The 23760-nt window shown below is 40.2% G+C and overlaps 1 long non-coding RNA gene across 4 annotated transcripts in view; it reads right to left on the bottom strand.

The window, feature by feature from the left end:
- Positions 1-234: 234 nt before the first annotated feature.
- Positions 235-23760, bottom strand: part of LOC132395454 (uncharacterized) — a 42172-nt gene continuing 18646 nt past the window's right edge. For 3 of the 4 annotated variants that reach the window (XR_009512613.1, XR_009512614.1, XR_009512612.1), the window contains 2 exons: positions 3099-3398; positions 235-2263 (listed from right to left, as the gene is read on the bottom strand). This is a non-coding gene — a long non-coding RNA (uncharacterized LOC132395454). Of the gene's footprint in view, positions 2264-3098; positions 3399-8266; positions 8340-12208; positions 12294-23760 lie in introns of all 4 variants that reach the window. The other variant, XR_009512611.1, reaches the window with a different exon arrangement.

Here is a 23760-nt window from a genome sequence, read left to right as displayed (position 1 = left end):
TTAATGGGTGACTTTATACGGTAAATGAAATTGGCAAAGGTGGCCATGAAAACAGGATCACAGAACGTATTGCTCTTTTAGAATAATACATTTTAGAACCACTCAGTGAACAGCTGTTTTAGATCTGGAACAGAGGAAGTTAAAGGGAGATTTATTTCATTTAAAAATATTTTTATTAATTATTATTGAAGATTAACAAAGAAAGATACGTTAAGTCAATGTCATTGTGTACAATAAAGAATTAAATTAGCAAATAACTGATTAACAAAGCTAAGCAATATATCAATAATAATGAGAAAATAAAGTGTTAAGAATATTTTTTGAAAGAAAAAGGAGGGGAAAAAACCCTACTAACTGGAAAAAGAGCATTGGGAGCACAATCCCAGAGCTATACATCATACAAGCTTCCATGTTAAAGAGAGATTTAATTGAGATATATCAAATGTGAGGGGCTTACCTAGATATATATATGGGGGTTAATAAAAAGGATGCATTTGTTCTAGCAGAGGACTCAACAAACAGGAGTGCATGCATTTAATCTGTAGTCTACAGGATAAGAGGGGAGATATGGACTCGAGACTCAGCAGAAACAGAAATGTTGCTGTAAATCCTTGAATGATGCATTGCAGCTGTTGTACATTCACAGCTGCTGACCATTGTTTGGGTTTATTTTCACAAGTTTTTAAGCCATGCCTGTTTATGGTGTTCTTTGCAATAGGAGACTCCACCCTGGAGTGACTGTAGTGTTTGATGTGTCCCCGCGGCTGGTTATCTGGAACTTACTAACTGATCCAGTCAAGATGATGTTGAGCTGCGATGTCCTGGGTCAGGCTTAGTTTTTTTTTAGGTTCAGAGGGATAGCTTTGGAGACAGCACAGAAGAGATAGGGGTCAGGTTGGGATTTAAAGACAAGGATGTGGGACAGATAGGTGTCAGGGGCAGAAAATGAAGAGTCAGGGCGAGGAGCTGGTGTTTGGAGTCTAGGTCAAAGGTTAACAATCCTGGGGGTGGGTCAGCCAGTGCTGATGAGACCAGTGATCCTCAGGTTGGCAAGCCCATGTGGGTGGGAGTCACGAGGACCCAAGTTCCCTCCCTCAGGTCAACATCGTCAGAGGTCCACGCAAGTCTGGAATTTGAGGCCTGAAGGTCAAACCTGTGATTGGTGAGTCCTCAGGTCTGGGCTCAAAAGGTCAAACTCATGACTGGCAAATCCTGGGGGCAACAGCCAAATGTCGGCAAAGTCAAAGGATGAAGTCCAGAGCTCAGCAAATCCAGAGGTAGAAGCCCAAAGCTCAAACACCAACATTGACGAGTCTGGGGGTAGACAGCCCAAGGTTGGAGACCCAATGACTGAGAGCCAAAGAATCTGGGGCCAAGGACCAGAGGCCTGGCAGTGGCCTATCCTGGGATTGGAGGGCTGTCTGTGACTGTGATTCAGTGGATGGGGAAGAGACGCGTTTTTCTGCTGTTTCCTTGTTTTGTTTGTTGTTGTTGCCGCTGCTTGAGTGTTGTTCTGCTGAAAATTGTAGGCATACTATGCTGGTGTGGAATGTGTGATGACAGTGCGGGCTTCCCCAGCACATCCCTGGGAACGTTGGTTGTTAACACAAATGATGTATTTCACTGTATGTTCTGATGTAAATGAGATAGATACATCTGAATCAGAACTGAATGGATGGTCGAGGCAAACGCCCTCACATTCCAAAGGTTCTTGAAAGGGTACTTTCTGTAATCTGTGGGATAGTAGACAAAATGCCAGAAGGTGAGATAGATCTTTCTCTTCTCACAATGATGGGGTTTGGCCAGAGGTTGTCCTTGCCTGCTTCACTGCTAGCATTTAGGGCAGCAGTGGAGGTCCTCCATCTTTGTCTGTCCTTGGCCATCTTCTCTATTGTGTCTGAGATATGATTCATATATCCTCATTTCTGCCTTCCTGTTCAGCACTAAGCTCCCTTTGATCTCTCTCTGTCCTTCAGGGATCCAATGAAGTGCTGTCTTGATGATAGAGTTGGCCTCTCTTCTCATCATGTGCCTAATTCATCTTCAACATTTACTCATAATGATGGTGGCCATGTCCTCTTGGTGACACTGGAGGAGGAAGACGTGGTTAGAGATCTCCCTTGGCCAAAAAAATATGGAGGATTTTCCGGAGGATCGTGGTGTGGGAAGATGACAGCTTGGCAAGGTCATTTTCTGTCACACACCAGCATTCCAACCCGTACAAGAGTGGGCTTAATAATCTTTTGTATCATATTTTCTATGACTGCAAAATAGAAACATTAAAGAAAGAAAAATAAATAACAATTTGTAGATCAAGATTTCCTATTCAAAAGGTTGGGAATTTTAACCCTGCATTGAATCTGACTATAATTTATGAAATGTTCAACTAACATTGTGAAAACCATTGATAAAAAGTCAGAGGTCAAAAATATGGTAAAGGGCTTGATTAAAACTGGCTGCTAAAGTGATTTATCATGACATTGTTGTTTATCATGTGTATTAAAGAAGGGACATTTCAACTACAATTCTCCTTTAGACTGGGGTTATATTTAGTGTCAATGACAATAAACAAACAAGATCCTCTTTAATTCATTGTTGGCAAGGGCCCCAGATCAGCAGAAGAAATCTGAGAAGTTTTGCTTAATTACCTCTGTTTCTTAAATTACTTTAGAGGACTCCCCTTTTCAATCATTGTGGCAAGTGGAGGTCCGTGAGCCAGTCCCCATTGGAGGATCAGGTGTGGAGAGGGCTAGCAACTTCAAATTTCTTCCATCATTTCAGAGGACCACTCCTGGGCCCAACATGCAAGTGCATTGACAAATAAAGCACAACAACAGCTCTACTTCCTTAGAAATTTGGGAAGATTGGGCATGACATCTAAAACTTTGACAACTTCTGTAGAGTGTATATTAACTGGTATGGCCATAGCCTGGTATGGAATCAAAACAATAGAATGGAAAATCCTACAAAAAGTAGAGGATGCAGAGCAGTTCATTATTGGTAAAGGCAGCCACACCAATGAGCACATCTTCATGGAACACTGTCACAGGAAAACAGCATCCATATTAAGGGATCACCACTGCCCCACCCCTCCTTACCAGGTTATACTCTTGCCTCATTGCTGTCATCAGGAAGGTGGTCTCATCACTAGGTTCAGGAACAGTCATTACCCCATCAACCATCAGGCTCTTGAACTAGTGGGGATAACTTCACTTGCTTGTCACTGAATTGTTCCCACAAACTATGGACTCACTTTCAAGGACACTTCATCTCATGTTCTTGATATTTTTTTTCTTTTGTATTTGCAAAGTTTGTTGTCTTCTGCACAGTGGTCATCTGTCCTGTTGGGTGCGGTCTTTCACTGGTTCTGTCATGGTTACTGGATTTACTGAGTATGCCTGCAAGAAAACAAATCTCAGGGTTGAGTATGGTGACATATATGTACTTCGTTGAACTTTATTATAGACTTAAATTTGCTGTGCCAGTCCACCAGAAAAGGGGGTATGAGAGTAACATTCACTTTAACAGAGTAATTTGTTTGTTACTAACTGTAAAATTGTCTGCAATATGTTGATTGGACCCAAATCATATTGCAACTAGATTTTTGCAACACATGGTGCTTCATAAGAAGAACAGATGATAAGCAAGAAGATTTATCTCCAACATTTAATGAGAACACAGAGCTTACATTGGCATTTAAGAATAAAATTATATTAATGTATGCATAATTTTCCCTGATGTTAAGACACCTGAAAATACTTTACAGCAAATGGAGTACTTAACTAATTGTTACTGTTGTAATTCAAGAAACACCTATTGCTAATTTATAAGAAACCTTGTATCTTCAGAAGTATGATACAACTTATACTAATTTGTCTATGAGAAAATCTTCAGTCTCCTGACACAAAGGCACTGATCCAATCCATGTAACTTTTATCCACTGTCAAATAGTGAAATTAGAGGAAATTAGCATTCCATCTTAAAGTGCAAATACATTTGATTTCTTTTATGTTTACTTAGATTATTGATTTCATCAAGTAACATTCATTCACATTTTGGAGCACTCCTATTCTATGGGGCATTATGGAAAATTTCTCTAAAAAGTGACCAAAAAAATGCAAGGATCACATCATTCTAGGAGGCAGTGTAGTACCTTTATGATGAAGTTATTACCATATGATACCAAACTTTTAAATTATTACAGCTGCCAAGAACCTATACTTGCTTGTTAGTTTGATGCAACTTAGTATAAAACTTCACACGTCTGTTACATTAAACCATTTCAGGAAGCCACAGAATTATCAAAAAATCAGTCTAGTACCCTAGAACTGCACAAAGAATACTAATCTTCTCTGCTGTTTAGAAGTCAAAACTGATAAAATCAACAAAAGTACGATTACATATAAAACAGGAGTCAGCATTGGTCCCAAAACTCCTCAAGTCTGTTTTCATTATTCAATGGCAAATCTGATCCTGGCCTCAGCTTTACATTACTGCTAGAAACTACCTTGGTTCTAAATTATGATGCTTTTAAAATAATCATTTAGCACAATTATTCAGTTTATCCCTCCCTCCTTTAATGAGGTTTAATGCATATAAATTTTAAAAAGAAAGTTACTGTTTAAAGGGATTCCTGTTTCAAATGTATCTGCATGTTAGAAATGCTCATACAAGGTCTCTCAGGCAGACAGGCCTCGGCCCTCCGCCCAGTCGTGCCTCCAGTCAAAGGCTGTCATGACATTCTAGGGACAGGGACTAGAGGTAGTTCACTGGCAATTTAAAAAAAAGATGCAACTGAGGTCGCAGTATCCTTTGTGGTCTGACTCCTTATAGCCCAGGAAAGTCAGATTCACATACACATACAGGATTAGTGTGGATTTAAGAAGAGCATGGGTGGAGTCAAAGTAGTTGGTGATTCATACTCAATTCAGTTTAGTGTGTGGATTCCATATGATTATGAAGTACAGTGTGACATTTGATGGAATTCGGGCTGGGAGATTAAGCCAATCAAATATCATGCAAACATGCAAATAATGAGTAGGAGCAGGCCACTCAGGCTACATTCACCCTAAACCGGATAATTTTGAAAAAGCCGGTTTCGCGTAAAAACGGTAGGTGTCCACACTATGTGTTTTAAAAAATATCTCTCACCACATTGAAACAAAGATTTCGGCCAATCTCCTCCTACTGTGCACGCGCAGGACACATCTACCGAAAACAAGCAACATGTTTGGTGTTGAATCTCACTGTGAAAGTGCGCATTTGTGCAGCTACAGACTAGAAAAAAAAACTTAAAATGACAGGCAGCTGTTGGCTCTCGTGCAGGAGAACTTAAAAGTAAAAAAAATACAAACACTGGAGCGTACGGAGGCAACCGACAGGGAGTTCATAGACTGTATGACCCGGCTGTTCGTCATCAAGATTATTATATTTGCATTAATAAAGCCCCTTGTTAAATGTATAAAACATGTCTGCATCAGTATTATCTTATATTTCCATACAATGTTACATTAGGCTGTTACACATCTATTGTCAGAGAAGTACTTGCATAAATAGGTAAACCACCTTCATACAAGCAAGGACAGAAAACAGGGCAAAGTGAGTATACTCATTTATTCATTAAGTTATGGGTCAAAGTATTTGGTGAGTACATTTCTAACTCTTCTGGCATCAGTTTCATTGCCATCTGTTCTGAAATTGTTAGGTTGCGTTCAAGAAAACAATGAAATGGCGAGCTGCCATCTGACAGCATTTTCAGAAGTCTCTGGTTACCCCGTCCACACTGCTCTGGCCAATCTGGCGTTTTCAAAAATACACACTTTGGAGAGCATTTCTGAGAAGTTCTGGTTTCAGGGGATGAAAACGCTGTTTTAGTGTGGACAGAGGATAAAAACGGAGAGAAAAAGCTTCGGTTAAGGATTTATCCAGTGTAGTGTGGATGTAGCCTCAGGCCCTCAAACCTGCTCTGCCAATTCATAAATTCATGGCTGATCTGCTTGCATATCACCATCTGCAAGAAGTGCTTTATTCACCCTTTGTTCTAATGTACAGCTTCTACCCCTGTCTACAAGTATTCAAATTTTGCTTCTATTGCTCTTCGAAGGTTTCAAAGACCACCCTCAGACAAAAACATTTGACTAATTTGACCAGGTGGTCTCTTATTTTTAAAACAGTGCCTCTTTTTCCACAGAAGGAAAATTCCTTTCCAGAGATCTCCAAGTATCTCATATGTCAAACAATTAGCATATCACTGTCCTGAAATAGTTTCTGTTCTAAACTCTCTGTTCCAGTAAATCTCATTAGTACTGTACAATGCTTTCACGTCCTTTCTTAAATAAAGAAATCAGTGTGTACAGGAGTAGCACCAATGCCCTGAAGCATAACCTTCCTACTTTAGTATTTATTCATTCTGTTGGTTTCTTAATGACTCATTGAAACTGCATACCAGCCTTTTGTAAATCATCTACTGGAAAATCTAGTCCCTGCTGCATCTCAAAGCTCTGTAATCTTTCACCATTTAGTGATTCTTGCTTTAATTTTTCCTGGCAAAGTGGACAATTCTAAATATTCCCTTTTTTTGTAATTTATTTTTTATTGAAGTACATCACTAAACATTTCCGCAAGATGTATTTCAGATACTGTACTATACATATACAAATGTTTGTATATCATATATTCATATTTGCCACAAATCTTCACATAATATTTATCTGAGGTATACACTTATAGAAAAGAAGAAAGAAAGAACAAGCAAAAGGAGAAAACTATGTACAAGTAGGGAGTAATCTTTTTTTTACAACATATTCATTGATTTGTGAGAATAAAATCAGGTCTACGAGGTGTTATGTAGTTCAACCATTTTTCCCAGAATGAATCAAATTGTGCCAACTTATGATTAACAGATGTTGTTATCTTCTCCTTTTTGTAAATGTCCATTGTAATTTCCACCCATGCATTTAAGGTTGGGCTCTCCTGTGATAACCATTTCCTGGTAAGAGTCTTTTTACCAGCCATCAGCAGTATATTCATTAAATATTTGTCTCTTTTCAACCATTCTTGAGGTATATATCCAAAATATATGGTCTTACTCTTTAAGGATATTTCACATTTGAAAATGTCTTATAGGGCATTGTGTATTCCACTCCAATAGTCTTTGATAACAGGGCATTCCCAGAAAATATGGTAATTGTTTGCATTTTGATTTGCACAATTTCTCCAGCAAACAGGGAGGTTAGTATCTGATGCACCATCAATAACTCTCGGAGACGGGAGGTGAACGATAGGCTTTTATTAGCAGCAAAATGGAGCACAGCACCTCAGACACTGAGGGGGGAACAGTGCCTCCAATCGCCTTTATACAGGGGTCTGTGGGAGGAGCCACAGGAGCAGTCAGCAGAGGGGCATGTCCAGATAGGTATACATAGTTTACCACAGTATCAATATTGGGATTTCTGAGAGGGTGTAATAAAATATCTTATCAAGTTTTTCCATCTGAACTCCCTCCATTTCTGTGAACTGGTACACTTCCATTGATACCTCTATATTATTGTTCATTCTTCCTCAGATATGATTATCCCTCCTTCCTTCTCCCATTTCGTTTTAATGTATGAAGTCGAATGTGTTTTAAGATTTGACAAACCCTTATGCACACTTGAAATGATCCTACTACCATTATCTGAATTATATGCTTTTCTAATTAGCTCTATCAAGCATGTGCTTGCCTTGGTTACATTTTTAACCCTCCTATTAACATACTGTCACATCTGCAAATACCGATAAAAGTCATTTTTCTAATAAGTGTTTCTCTTTAAGCATTCCAAAACTGAACAGTGTTCCTTCTTTCATTATATTGCAAAGAACTGTTATTCCTTTAGTTTTCCAGTCCTTAAATCTAGCATCCAGCTTATTCAACGTAAAATCCAAGTCATATGCACACCATTTAAGAACTGCAATATCTCCCTCTAGTTTATATTCTTTTATATTTCATATTTTATATATTTTCATATTTTAAGAGTCCATTTCACCCATGGGTTAGCAATAGTATTTATGTAACTATGTAGGTTGTTATCAGCCAAAATTGCCTGTATGGGGGTGGAAAGTATCCTCTCCTCAATGTTTTTCCATTGAGCATCATATGATGGGTTACACCAGCATATCACAGCTCTCAACTGTGCTGCAAAATAATAATCTCTAAGAGAAGGTAGGCCCCTTCCCCCTTTTTCCCTGGCTAATTGCAAAGTTTTGAGACAAACTCTAGGCCTTTTACCTTGTCATATATATCTTGATAACATCTTGTTCCATTCATTGAATTGATTTTGGTTAATCTCTATTGGTAGGGTCTAAAAGAGATATAATAGTCAGGGCAATATATTCATTTTAATAGATTCAATCCTTGAACTGAGACTAAAAAAAGGAATTAGGTTCCATCTTGTTATTTCCTTAATGCAATTATCCGCCTACATATAAAAAGAATTCTGATAATTTTGCCAAATCTTTTGGCACAATGATATCCAGATATTTGAAAGACTGTTTGCCATGCCCAGGGATATCTACTTTAAATTTATCTTGGTGGGTTATAGTTCATTTTGTCTGATGTATTGAGCTAGTGGTCTTGTGCCCCTTTCTAGGGTAAAACTATTTGATAAATATTCATTAATTTTAATCCTAGCAGTAGGATTGTCATATAGTGATGGTATAGTTTTAATAATTGTGTCATGTAAACCAAATCTACCATAGAGCCAAAGAACACTACAGCACAGTACAGGCCCTTCAGCCCTCCATGTTGTGCCGACCCATATAATCCTTAAAAAAATTACTAAACACAGACTACCCCATATCCCTCTATTTTTCTTCATACATATGCCTATCCAAGAGGTTCTTAAATACCCCTAATGTTTTAGCCTCCACCACCATCCCTGGCAAGTCATTCCAGGCACTCCAGGTAAAACTCTGTAAAGAAAATTCTGATTAACCGAATCAAATGCCTTTTCAGCATCCACGTTTATCACTATTGCTTCAATTTTATTTTTTTGCATATGGTCCATAATGTGACCTGTCTGATCATTATGTATCAGTGTGGGTAGAAACTCTACTAATCCTTTGGCCATGATAGAGATAAATAATCTATCATCTACATTAAGAACAGATATTGGTCTAAATGACCCACATTCCATTTTATCCTTGCCTTCTTTCGTTATAGCTGAGATTATCGCCTCCTTCCAGCTGGGTGGCATTTGCGCCTTTTTTAGAGCCCAGTTCAGTGTGGGGAGTAAAACAGGAATTAACTCATCTTATATTGCTTATACCACTCTGCGGTATATCCATCTGATCCTGGTAACTTGCTTAATTTAAGCCTACTAATTACAGTTTTTAGTTCAATTTCAGTTATGTCAGTAGTAATCGTTCTATTTTGTTCTTCGCATAACTCTAGGGAATTCAGGAAGGTGGCAGTTTGGGTTAAAACTTTAAAATCTTTTAACTTTAAAGTTAAAACTTTAAAATTGGGATAAAATTTTAAATCAAAGCAAGAGGCGGAGAGGGAAGAGGTAAAAGAAGCTCGGAGAGAAACTGTTTTTTTAAAAACTGATCGGGGCAATGAGGCTAGACTGCACAGGCGCGTGATGTAGCGCGCTGAAGGTTTAAAAGAAAGACCGCCATATATAGCGGCCATCGCCGGAGTGGACTGAGGCAGAGTGGGATGGCTTTGGCTCAATCAAGCTTCAGCGAGAACAGGCAGAGGCGAGGTTGAACGGGACACAAAGTGGAAGCACGTGAAAGTCAGCCTCAGAGATCAGCGGGGGAATTTAAAAAGCGAGCAGAGGCTGAGTACGAGCTTCACTCCAGGTGAGGTAAGGCTGGGTAAGCTCCTTTAATTATTCTAATTAGCTTAGGAGTAGGTAATGGAGGTAGGTTAGGGCAGTCGAGTGCTCCGTTTGCAGTATGTGGGAAGTCAGGGTGAGCACTGTTGTCCCTGATGATACCACCTGCGAAAGGTGCGTCCAGCTGCAGCTCCTCCTGACAAACTGTGTTAGGGAACTGGAGCTGGAGCTGGATGAACTTTGGATCATTCGGGAGGCAGAAATAGACAGGAGTTTCAGGGAGATAGTCACCCCTAGGAGTCATGAGACAGGTAGTTGGGTGACTGTCAGGAGAGCAAAGGAGATGCCAGAGAGTTGTGGTGGATAACTGTTTGTCAGGTTGGAGGCCGGTGACTAGTGGTGTGCCTCAAGGGTCTGTACTGGGTCCAGTGTTGTTTGTCATATACATTAATGTTCTGGATGATGGGGTGGTAAATTGGATTAGTAAGTATGCAGATGATACTAAGATAGGTGGCGTTGTGGATAATGAAGTAGGTTTTCAAAGCTTGCAGAGAGATTTAGGCCAGTTAGAAGAGTGGGCTGAAGGATGGCAGATGGAGTTTAATGCTGATAAGTGTGAGGTGCTACATTTTGTTGCGAATAATCAAAATAGGACATACATGGTAAATGGTAGGGCATTGAAGAATGTAGTAGAACAGAGCGATCTAGGAATAATGGTGCATAGTTCCCTGAAGGTGGAATCTCATGTGGATAGGGTGGTGAAGACAGCTTTTGGTATGCTGGCCTTTATAAATCAGAGCATTGAGTATAGGATTGGGATGTAATGTTAAAATTCTACAAGGCATTGGTAAGGCCAAATTTGGAGTATTGTGTACAGTTCTGGTCACTGAATTATAGGAAAGATGTCAACAAAATAGAGAGAGTACAGAGGAGATTTACTAGAATGTTGCCTGGGTTTCAGCACCTAAGTTAGAGGGAAAGGTTGAACAAGTTAGGTCTTTATTCTTTGGAGCGTAGAAGGTTGAGGGGGGATTTGATAGAGGTATTTAAAATTATGAGGGGGATAGATAGAGTTGACGTGGATAGGCTTTTTCCATTGAGAGTAGGGAGATTCAAACGCCAGGAGGACATGAGTTTAGAGTTAGGGGGCAAAAGTTTAAGGGTAATACAAGGGGGAATTTCTTTACTCAGGGAGTGGTAGCTGTATGGAACGAGTTTCTAGTAGAAGTGGTCAAGGCAGGTTCGGAATTGTTATTTAAAGTAAAATTGGATAGGTATATGGACAGGAAAGGAATGGAGGGTTATGGGCTGAGTCCGGGCCAGTGGAACTAGGTGAGAGTAAGTGTTCGGCATGGACTAGAATGGCCGAGATGGCCAGTTTCCATGCTGTAATTGTTATATGGTTATGCTTCCCCCTGGAACTTTGGAATATATAGTTTTATAAAACACTTCAAAAGCTTTTTTAATTTCACTTAGCTTATTTTTTTAAATCACTTCTGTTCTTGGATCTCAAATTCTATGAATTGTATTTTCTGCTATCTTTTATTAGTTTCCACACCAGTATTTTCATAGATTTACATCCACTTTCATAGTGTCGGTTTCAGAAACATTAGATTTTTCCTGATTTCTTGTGTAGCCAAACTATTAACTTAATTCATTATTTTTTAAAAATTTCCTCTAATGTATCCTGTGCCAAACTCAATGTGTTTTTTTCCCAGTTCCTTCAACTTACTTTGTAATTCCTCTAATGTTTTATTCCCTTCTTTTCTTAGATGAAGATATCGCTATAATTTTCCCTCTTAAGACAGCCTTCAGACTATTCCATAGAATGGGAGGTGAAACCTCTCCATTATCATTGAATTCTAAGGAAAGACCAACTTTTTTTTTAATTAGTTCCTTAAAATAGGGATCATTGAGTAGACTGGAATTTAGTTTCCAAATAGTATTGTTTGGTTGTAGGTCAAAATCAACAGATAAATATATAGGTGCATGGTCACTTACATCTATTGGCCCAATTCCACAGGTGTTTATTTTGTCTTTATCTTTTCCAAATGTTATGAAATAGTCTATTCTTGTATATACAGAACTGGGGGGGGGGGGCAGAATAATGAGTGTAATCTGTTCTGTCGGGGAAAAAGGCCCTCCATATATCAATTAGACCCACATCCTCAAAAAGTGTATTAACTTCCTTATGTAAGGATTTTGTTTCATAGGTTTTTCTGTTGGGAGAGTCTAACCTTGGTTGTAATTGTAAATTTAAGTCTCCCCCACATAGCAAGAGAACTTCTGTTTCTATTACCATAATATCAGTAATTTTCTGGAAGAAATTAATATCACTTCCTGGGCGTGCGTATATATTCAGTCTGAATTGCCGTCTATATTCCCCTTACCAGAATATATCTGCCCTCTTTATCTCCCATTTCGAATACTTTTTCAAAATTTAGCTTGATTGAGATGAGAGTAGCAACTCCTCTCCTATGTTCTGATTTATATAAGGAGAAAAACAAATTAATGAAGCCCATTCTCTTTAGTTTTCCATGCTCATAATCACTTAAGTGAGTTTCCTGTAAATATACTACATGGGCTTGTTTTTTCTTCATTTTTGATAGAATTTTACCGTGTTTTATTGAATTTAACAGCCCATTGACATTAAAAGAAATGAATTTTACTTTGTCCTTAGCCATGTGTACTTATCTGTCTGTATATTATTAAAATTAGAAAAATAGAACTTAATCGATCTATTCCCTGAACAAATAAGAACCAAGAGACGCGAATGAAAAAGGTACCGAAGGTGTGATTCCAAGGCTGAGGTCTCTAGTAGATGACCCTGGGTTAAGCTAGAGGAAACGTCTAGCTGTGGGGGACAGCCTCTCCTACCTGTGAGTTGAAGGCCCCCACTGCAGTTCCCATAAAAGTAAGTGAAAAAATCTATGTCCATTACACAGAAAAGACTTCCCTGTGTATTCCTCCCATGTATATATTCTCATTTAGGTGGGGAAAAAGGACTGAATGAATGAATAAAAAATAGAATAATTGAGTAATATAAAGTCCACATTATAATATGTATTTCTTGAAAGAAGTATAGCACCGTCTATTTTTGCTTCTGTTTTGCTCATCAACACTTTTGAAATTAGTCAGACCTTATGGCTCCTCTGGAGGGGTGAGGGCAGACTTCTGAAAACTCAGTCTCTTCCTGATATTCTTCTCTCGCCCTCCTCCCGTCCCCTGCTTTCTCGATTCTCTCACTATTTCCCAAGAGAGCAGGATAGCTGCTCAGCCAGGCTTTCCCTCTGTCTGATCATGCTGCCAGGCAACCCTTTGGCCTTCATGTCTGCAGTCGCCTCTTCCACTGTCTGATACATTTGCCTCCCGTCTTCATAAAACACTCGCAGTTTAGCAGGGTATGGAGTCTGGAAGCTAATCTCTTTGCTTTAATACTCGCTTCACTTCAGAATATTCCTTAAGTTTCTGCAGGATCAGTGGGGAGCAATTTTGTTCAAAATATATCAATTTCCCATTCAAAAATACCACCTTCTTTCCCCAGGCCTTGCGCAGAATCTCTGCTTTGGTTTTGTACCAAAGGAACCTGATTACTATTGACCGTGGCTTATTTTCCCTGTCTCCAGAAGGCCTCAGGATGAGCGCGCGGTGTGCTCTCTCAATGTCATGGTCGGGGGAAGCTCCAGTGTGTCCTGTAGCAAGTTTTCTACAAACTCCGCCATTGACAACTCCACTGCTCCTTCGGGAGCATTATATATCCTGATGTTCTTTCGTCGTGACTTTCCTTCTTGGTCGAGTAATTTATTTTCTTGTTGATTTAACATTTTTATCATCTCACTTAGCGTCTGTTCCACATTTTGAACGCGATCTTCCACCTTTTCAATTCGTGTCTCCGCCACCACTATTTTTTGATTAGCGTTGGTGAGCTCTGACTTGATAGCATTTTATGTCTTTTTGGAATTCCTGTATCCCTTCCAGAATTTTTACTAAATTTGCCTCTTCGCCTGAACGAGGCCCAGCATCAGCCTCGCTGCCACATGCTCATGTAGGAAGGCCACTTGCTGCAACCCCTCGTCCAAAAGCTCCGCAGTGATGCCTTTTTTAATCTCTATTCTTTTTCCCTATTCTTGCCCCTCTTAACCAGTTCAGATATTTTCGAGAGATCTCGTACTTGACAGATTAACAGGGCGAAATAAGTGCTTTTCCGGAGCAGCTATTATTTTAGTTTGCCATTCTGAACAATGATGTCACCGGAACCCCAAATTTTTCCATCTTCTGCTCCATTTACCAGAACTTTGCTCACTCATTTATCTAATTCTCTTTGTTACTCTAATATATTTGTCAAACATGACTTTTCTTTCACAAAATCATGCTGATTTTGCTCGATTACCTTAAATATTTCTATATTCAAAAGACTGGCTGCCTGGGGTTTGAATATATCAGAGGAACAGGCCATTCAGCCCACAATGTCAGGGTTAGCCCTGCACCAGCCTAAGTGCCGCTTAAACCCTGGCATTGTATCAGCTTCCATCACCTCTCCTGGTAAGTATGTTTCAAGCATTGTGTGTAAAGAAAAAAAACACACCTTGTACATCCCCTTTAAAATTCCCCCTTTTCTTTGGAAAGGAGAGGCGAAGGACAAATGTAACAGAGATGCACAAAACAGGGTTACAGTTGAAATTAGACGAAGTAATAGCCGGAGAAAACAAACAGAAAACATTAGGACGTTTATCTGATTACACAGTATCTTATTGCACCTACATCAGAGCCTTCACAAGAGATAGCAGCTACAATGTGACATGGCTTTCGATCAGTTTACAATCCACAGACACGTGGGCAACATGCTTTTAATGAATATCAAATTGCCATCTAAAATGTGATAGACAAGACCATTCACACAAACTGAAACAATGATATCCTGCTGCACTAAACACTACAAGTTCTGTGCTCTCGACTACTGCAGGGCTCTTTGGACTGCATACCTTCCCCAACACGAGGACTCGGCCAAAAAGAAAGATTGGTTCCAGAGCAGATACAGGAAGTGGAAAGAAAGAGGATATGACAAACTTAAGTAGAATTAAAAGTTGGCTACACAGCCATGAAGTTGTGTCTTGTTTCTTCTAAACTTTACAATCCTTGAAAATTCATAATGACTCACCAAGCATATTTATTAAAGAAATGATCATTGGTAATGTAGAAAACTGCAACTCCAGTTCACAGGCTTTTGTTGAGATCAAAGTCAGGGGAGTTGCATGGCCTCGGCTGTAGTATGGAGTAGGTCTTGTGCCGCGGCCGTCTACGATGGGTTGGGGCAGCCAGTGTTTGCTCGGTAGAAGACAAAGTGGATTGTGTGCTATTCTTGCCAGCAATTGCCATTCACTATCAAACTGCACTTTGTGTCAGTCAGGGACTTGGGCTGTATCATAATTTTTTTGTGTAACTGTGTACGTGCCTTGTGCTGTGTATGATGGTTGTTACTGTGTTATACACCTTGGCCCCGGAGGAATGCCAATTTGTTTGACTGTGTTCATGGATGGCTGAATGATAACTTGAACAGGGAAGAGACAAACTAGAAACCTTTTATTCAGAATCTCCGTGAATGACTAAAGCTCCAACACACCCAATTCCTTTTTACAAATACCACAGCTTGTATGTCCTAATTTGCATATTTTCCATCAACACTTTTGCTGGAACTTTCTGAATCCAGAATGCCAATCTGCAAGCTATTACTGATCAATGCAGACGAGCTTTAGTTGATGCTGACCTCTTTGGAAATCTAGTCACCTGCTGGTCAATGCTGGCTGAATGTAGCAGTTATGTAAATATACAGGCAGCACAAAGTTGGCAAGTTACCTGTAACACGAACAGCTGTGCATTCTGTGCATATTTACAGAAGCTATCCAATGTAGCCTCCCTCCTTCTCTACCTCATCTCCCACCCACATTTCCAGTTGTTTTGCCTTTCTGAGCCAATTTAAATTGATTTTATTAAATGATAAATTTGACATTTATCTTTGTTGGAATTAAAATATTAAAAAAAGAAATTCAGCATGATCTTGGGATGTCCTTAAGCAGTTCACAGGACTTTGAACAGCACACCCTAATACCTTCACCATCATTTTGGGGGATTTTAACCAGGCCAGTCTGAAAAAAAAATCACTAAGCAATTACCATCAACAGATCACTTCCAATACCAGAGAAAACAAACACACTGGACCATTGTTCCTCCACCATCAAGAATACCTGAAGTGCTATTCCACGCCCTCATTTCGGGAAGTCTGATCTGTACCTGGCTGTACTTCTGCTCCCTGAGTATAGGCAGAGACTGAAGACTGCAGCACCTGCAGTGAGGACCAAGGTATGGACAAGGGAAGCACAGGAGCACCTACAGGACTGCTTTGAATCGGTGGACTGGACTGTATTCAGGGATTCATCTTCGAACCTGGTTGAGTATGCTGCAGTTGTTACCAACTTCATTAAAACCTGTGTGGATGAGTGTGTGCCTACAGAGACTTACTGTACATTCTCAAACCAAAAGCTGTGGATGAACCAGGAGGTACGTCATCTGCTGAAGGCTAGATTTGTGGCATTCAACCCAGGCCTGTTCCAGAAAACCAGGTATGATTTGCAGAGAGCAATTCCAAGACATGTGGTGCATGGCCAAGTGGTTCGAGCCCATCCTAGGCAGCATGAGTGTCCTTGAGCAAGGCATTTAACTACACAATGCTCCAGTCCACCCACCTGAAAAATGGGTACTGGCAAAAAATGCTGGGAGTCAACCTCGCAATAGACTGGTATCCTATCAGGGGGAGGAGTCTCGTACTCTCAGTCGCTTCATGCTACAGAAACTGGCATAAGCACTGGCCTGATGAGCCACAAAGGCTCAGGACAGGACGTTGACTTCGATTTCAAGGGCAAAGAGACAATTTCGAACGAGGTTGGAGGTGACATCGGATGCACGTCAACTCTGGCAGAGTTTGCAAGATATTACTTCCTACAAAGCAAAACCCATGCATGAATGGCAGCAATGCTTCACTACCAGATGAACTCAACACCTTCAATGCCGAATATAACCACAGCTGTGAAGATCCCTGCTGCACCTGATGACCCTGTGATCTCTGTCTCAGAGTCGAGGTTAGGCTGTCTTTAAAGAGGGTGAACCCTCTCAAGGTGGAAGGTGCCAATGGAGTATTTGGTAAGGCTTTGAAAATCTGGGCCAACCAACTGGTGGGAGTATTCAAGGACATTTTCAACCTCTCACTGCTACAGGCAGAAGTTCCCATTTGCTTCAAAAAGGCAACAATTATACCAGTGCCCAAGAAGAATAATGAGAGCTGCCTTAATGATTATCACCCGGTAGCACTCACATCTATCAGAATCAGGTTTATTATCACCGGCATACAAGGAGAAATTTGTTAACTTAGCAGCAGCAGCAGTTCATTGCAATACATAATCTAGCAGAGAGAGAGAAAAAAAATACTAATTAAAATAAAACATAATAATAAATAAACAAATCAATTATATATATTGAATAGATGTTTGAAATATGCAAAAACAGAAATACTATATATTAGAAGAAGTGAGGTAGTGTCCAAACCCTCAATGTCCATTTAGGAATCAGATGACAGAGATGAAGCTGTTCCTGAATCACTGAGTGTGTGCCTTCAGGCTTCTGTATCTCCTACCTGATGGTAACAGTGAGAAAAGGGCATGCCCTGGGTGCTGGAGTTCTTTAATAATGGATGCTGCCTGTCTGAAACACCTCTCCCTGAAGATGTCCTGGGTACTTTGTAGGCTAGTGCGCAAGATGCAGCTGACTAGATTTACAACCCTCTGCAGCTTCTTTCCGTCCTGTGCAGTAGCCCCTCCATATCAGACAGCGATGCAGCCTGTCAGAATGCTCTCCACAGTGCAACTATAGAAGTTTTTGAGTGTATTTGATGACATTCATAATCTCTTCAAACTCCTGATAAAATATAGCCGCTGTCTTGCCTTCTTTATGATTACATCAATATGTTGAAACCAGGTTAGATCCTCAGAGATCTTGACACCCAGGAACTTGAAGCTGCTCACTCTCTGCACTTCTGATCCCTCTATGAGGATTGGCAAGAGTTCCTTCATCTTACCCTTCCTGAAGTCCACAATCAGCTCTTTCGTCTTCTGGGGCACCTAAGTGCGACTCGAGTAGCAGCAGTACTCTCAATGGATACGATTAAGTCTACAGTGATGAAATGCTTTGAGAAGTTGGTCATGACTCCTGCCTCAGCAAGGACCTAGACCTATAGCAATTTGCCTATCACCACAATAGAGCAACAGCAGTGCAATCTCAGTGACTCTCCACACTGCTTTAGACCACCTGAACAACACAAACTCCTACGTCAGGATGCTGTTCATTGACTACAGCTCAGCATTTAATGCCATCATTCCCACTATCCTGAATTCAGAAGTTACAGAGCCTGGGCCTCTGTACCTCCCTCTGCAATTGGATCCTCTACTTTCTAACCACAATACCGCAATCTGTGCAGATTGGTAATAACATCTCCTCGCTGACAATCAACACAGGTGCACCTCAGTGGTGTGAGGTTAGCCCACTGCTCTACTCTGTACCATGACTGTGTGGCTAGGCATAGCTCAAATACCATCTAGAAATTTGCTGATGAAACAGCCATTGTTGGTAGAATCTCAGATGGTGATGAGAGGGCGTACAGGAGCGAGTTATGCTAACCAGTGGAGTGGTGTCTCAGCAACTAGCTGGCACTCAAATGTTAGTAAGATGAAAGAGACAATTATGGACTTCAGGAAGGGCAAGATGTAGGAACACATACCAATCCTCATAGAGGGATCAGAAGTGGAGAGAGTGAGCAGCCTCAAGTTCCTGGGTGTCAAGATCTCTGAGGATCTAGCCTAGTCCCAACATATCGATATAGTTATAAAGAAGGCAAGACAGCGCTAGACTTTATTAGGAGTTTGAACAGATTTTGTATGTCATCAAATACACTCAAAAACTCCGATAGATGTACCGTGGAGAACATTCTGACAGGCTGTGTCACTGTCTATTATGGGGGGGGGGGGGGGGCGCTACTGCACAGGAACAGAATTTGCAGAGGGTTGAAAATTTAGTCAGCTCCAGCTTGGGTACTAGCCTACAAAGTACCCAAAAATCTTCAAAAAGTGGTGTCTCAGAAATGCAGCGTCCATTATTAAGGACCTCCAGCACCCAGGTCATGCCCTTTTCTCACTGTTACCATCAGGTAGGAAGTACAGAAGCCTGAAGCACATACTCAACAATTCAGGAACAACTTCTTCCCCTCTGCTGTCCGATTCCTAAATGAACATTGAATTCTTGAACACTAACTCACTTTTTTAATATCTATTATTTCTGTTTTTTGCGTGATTTTTTAATCTATTCAATATATGTATACTGTAATTGATTGACTTATCATTCTTTTTTTTCTTTCTTCTATATTACGCACAGGTAGTCCCCGAGTCACAAACGTCCGACTTACGGACAACTTGTACTTATGATTATGATGCCATCCGCCATTTTAAGTCGTTGCTGTTGACACTGTGTTGAGTGTTTAACTTTGTATTTGGCTTAAATTTTTCTTAGTAAGATTCACCCTGATCCCGCTCCCCGGTTCCAGTCGGCTGGTGGTGCAGTCAGATCAGCACCAGGCTAAAGAAAGGAGGTTCCCGAGTTCGATTTAATGACAGAGCACTCCTGTGCCAGGTTGATGTTGATCCAGTGACTCCCACACCATCCATGCCGGTTTGATGTTGAGCTCGTAACTCAACCTTCTGGGAAAAAAAAACACTGCCACCTCCAGTTTAAATTCCCACGTGGAATATTGTGGAGGATCAAATACCCAAACCCAGCACAGCTCCCACTTGTCCCGTTTAACCTGTCACAGTGCGGTGCAGTTTAGGACCCGGGGAATTTAGCGCTGTCTTAGGACCCAGCGGACCTCAGGAGCCGGTGCAGGTCAGGACCCACCACCTGCAGTGTTTCTGTTCCATTGATGGGAAGCGATCGTGATTGAAAATAAAGTGGAAATAATAAAGCATTTGGAAAGAGGTGAAATGCCATCGGCCATTAGAAACGCGTTAGGCTACAGTTGGTCAACGATCGGAACAATTTTAAAGGATAACGGATAAAGTGAGAATAATGGAGCATGTGAAAGGCCCTGCACTGATGAAAGCAAAAATAATTACTAAGCAACTCAGTGGTTTAATTATTGAAATACATACGTTTCTTAAGTGTTTTATATGCATAGAAAGATAAAATATATACTATATACTAAGACAAACGTTTGATTAACTGACGTTAAATAATACCGGATGTACCTGTTCCAACTTACGTACAAATCCAACTTAAAGACGGACTCAGGAACGGAACTCGTACGTAGCCCGGGGACTGCCTGTATTGCATTGAACTGCTGCTGCTAAGCTAACAAATTTCATGACACATGCCAGTGATAATAAACCTGATTCTGATTCTGAAGTGTATTCATTGCTGTAACACAAGAAATGTGGAATCAAACAAAAAGGTACAAGTAAGAAGATTTTCATTACTTAACTATTTAATGAAATTAACTTGCACATGCATCTTTAATTGGAGAGAAGGACGGACTGAGCAGTGGCAACATAAATATATAAGTAAGTTTCAAGGCTGCAAGGAGCTTCTAAGTAAATTCTGGCATATAGAACTGAAATTGCTAAAGGCACAGGGATGAAGTAATATGGACAGAGAGGATACACTAAGGAAGTCAGACTGTGAAGATATGGAAGAAAGTTTTTGACAGCTACACACTGTTTAAATGGGATATGTGGAGGCCATGAAGGTGATTTTGAATGTTTGATATGGAAACTGCTTAAGATAAGATGAGTAATCCCAATTAGCATCAACTGTTAAAATAAAATCCTTGCTTAGAAACCACAAAATGGATCAAGAAATTAAAACCTTGCGTTATAGGATAAAACTTGATTCAAGACCTTATTTCATTAAAGTAGAAACAGCAAATAAGTTATAAACAACTAATGAACAATATACAGGTAATTGAGTCAGCTGCCTTCTTTATGTAGTACCCTTGTTTCTCATTGCTTTTCCCAAAAGATGGTGTACAAAAAATGCAAAACACTTAAAGGTCCAAAACTTTTTGGACCTTTGATAATAATGCTGAGAATTCCCAATATCGGTACTTTTCTGAAATCGAAGTGGATAAAGTAATTTATTTGAAAATCCCTGCAGGAACTCGCAGCAAATTGGTTATGTAGGTCTTCAATGACACTGAGGGTCATTATAAACTTGTGTATACAGTTGAGGCTCAAATGCACGACCAAAGTTACTGCACAGAATATAATGTTTCTAAATTGGGAGAGCTTTCGAAAACCTAACTGCATGAATACATCAGCAAGGTCCAATGACATGTCTCCTCTCCAAGGATTAACATCTCGATGAGATGGCGAGCATTGCATGTCATAATGACTTGAAGAGCAACACCATGTGAAGCATATAATCCTGGTGAGACTTTCAAGTAGAAGAAAGAAGCTCCAGACAAAGAAAGATTCAAAAAGACCTCAATGGCAGAGAAGGTGTTTCTAATGGCTGCAAAGGTGAAAGAAGATTACACTGGAAAGGATCATTATCACTACATTTAAAACATGAAAAAAACTAAACTCTGGAACCTGGATTGTTAGAAACCTCATTGACAACACAAATAACCGTGATTATGGTCTCGGAATCTACGATTGACATTGCTGCCTTCAGCAAAACTTGTCTTGCCAGGGAGGGACAAGGGAAGGAGGTCAGCAGAAGATGCACTTTCTTCTGGAAAGGAAAAATCAGACTGTCACCATAGAGCCAGAGACTCACCAAGAAGTACAGCACAAAAACAGGCCCTTTGGCCCATCTAGTCCATGCCAGAAACAAACTGCCAACAGCCATTAACCAGCACCTGGACCACAGCCCTCCATATCCCGACTAACTATTTACCTATCCAAACATATTTTAAATGTTGAAATCAAGCTCACGTGTCACTTGTGCTGGCAGCTCATTCCAGGACCCTCTGAGTGTATAAGTTTCCCCTCATGTTCCCCTTAAACTTCTCACCTTTCACCCTTATGTCATGACCTCTGGATATAGTCCCACCCAAGCTCAACAGAAAAAGCCTGCTTGTGTTGACCCTATCTATTGCCCTCATAATTCTGCAGAACTCTATAAAGTCTCCTCTCAATCCTTTACATTCTAAAGAATACAGTCCTAATGTATTCAATCTTTCTTTATATCTCAGGTCCTCTAAACCTTGTAATATCCTTGTAAATTTTATCTGTACTCTTTCAACCTTGTTTACATCTTTCCTATAGGTAGGTGACCAAATCTGCACACAATACTCCAAATTAGGTCTTATACAACTTCAACATAATATCCCACCTTCTGTACTCAATACCTGATTTTTGAAGGCCAATATGCCAAAAGGTTTTTTTACGATCCCATCTACCAGTGTTGCCATTTCAATTAATTATTATTATTATTAATTAAGTAACCGCCTCCCAAATAAATACAGATGCAAGGAATACATTTAAGATCTCCCCCATCTGTTTTGGCTCCACGCACAAATTACCATTCTGGTCTTCCAGGGACCAATTTTGTCCCTTGCAATCCTTTTGCTCTTTAACATACCAGTAGAATCATATAGGATTCTCCTTCCCCTTGTCTGCTAGAACAACTTCATGCCTTCTTTTAGTCTTCCTGATTTCTTTCTCAAGCGTTCTCTTGCATTTCTTGTACTCCACAAGCATCTCATTTATTCCTACTTGCCTTTACCTGCTATGCACTTCCTTTTACCTCCTAACCAGAACCTCAATATCTCTTAAAAACCAAGGTTTCCCTCACTTGTTACCTTTACCTCGTATTCCAACAGGCACATACAAGCTTTGTACTCGCAAAGTTTAGTTTTTTTGAAGGCCTCCCACTTTCCAAGTACACCTTTGCCAGAAAGCAGCCTGTTCCAATCTAGACTTGCCAGATCATTTCTGATACCATCAATGCTGACCTTTCTTCAATTTAAAATCTCAATCTATGGATCAGACCTATCTTTTTGCATATTTACTTTGAAACTAATGGCATTGTGGTCACTGGATGCAAAATGTTCCCCTACACAAGCTTATATCACCTGCCCTGTCTCATTCCCCAAAACAGATCCAGCTTGCATACTCTCTCTGGGACTTCTATATACTTGAAGGAAACTTTCCTGAAAACATTTGTCAAACTCTATCCCATCTACAAACAAGAGAAAATCTGCAGATGCTGTAAATCCAAGCAACACACACAATCTAGTCCTTTTACAGTATGGGATTCCCAGTCAATATGTGGAAAGTTAAAATCAACTATTATAACGATCTTATGCTTCTTGCAACAGTCTACTATCTCCTTGGAAATTTGTTCCTCCAAATCCCTATGTCTATTGGCTGGATTGTAATATATCCCCATTATCATGGGGCTATAATGTTTTCAGTGCTTTAGTGGCTATCTATATTCAGCCTTGACTTTGATCCAGAATGTGGCAGAGATGTTATGTCAAACATACTTTTCAGCCCACTGTCATTTGCAAGACACAGATGATTCACCGGGGACATTCACAAATGGGTCACAGACCCATTCCTTTGCACATCTTGGGTCATTTGCGGTTGGGAAGTAACGCTCGAATTCTGTCGACAGCGAAGATGGGTGATCGCGCACCAGCTGTGAGAAGGACGGTGCAGTCTCAGTCTCTCCCAAAATCCCAGCTAATGTCGGGAACATGTCATATATGCCCCTGTCCACTCGCCGTCCCCTCAGTTCCAGTTTGGGTTTGAAAGCAGACACTTGATCTGCCAACTTGAAGACAGTTGACATTCTCCCCTGAAGTGACAAATTGAGTTCATTGAGCAGGTTGAAGATGTCA

The sequence above is a fragment of the Hypanus sabinus genome, chromosome 6 (genome assembly GCF_030144855.1).
Source record: "Hypanus sabinus isolate sHypSab1 chromosome 6, sHypSab1.hap1, whole genome shotgun sequence".
Lineage (NCBI taxonomy): Eukaryota > Metazoa > Chordata > Chondrichthyes > Myliobatiformes > Dasyatidae > Hypanus > Hypanus sabinus.
The sequence above is the reverse complement of the archived record's forward strand: the minus strand, read 5'-3'. Positions and strand labels throughout refer to the sequence as shown.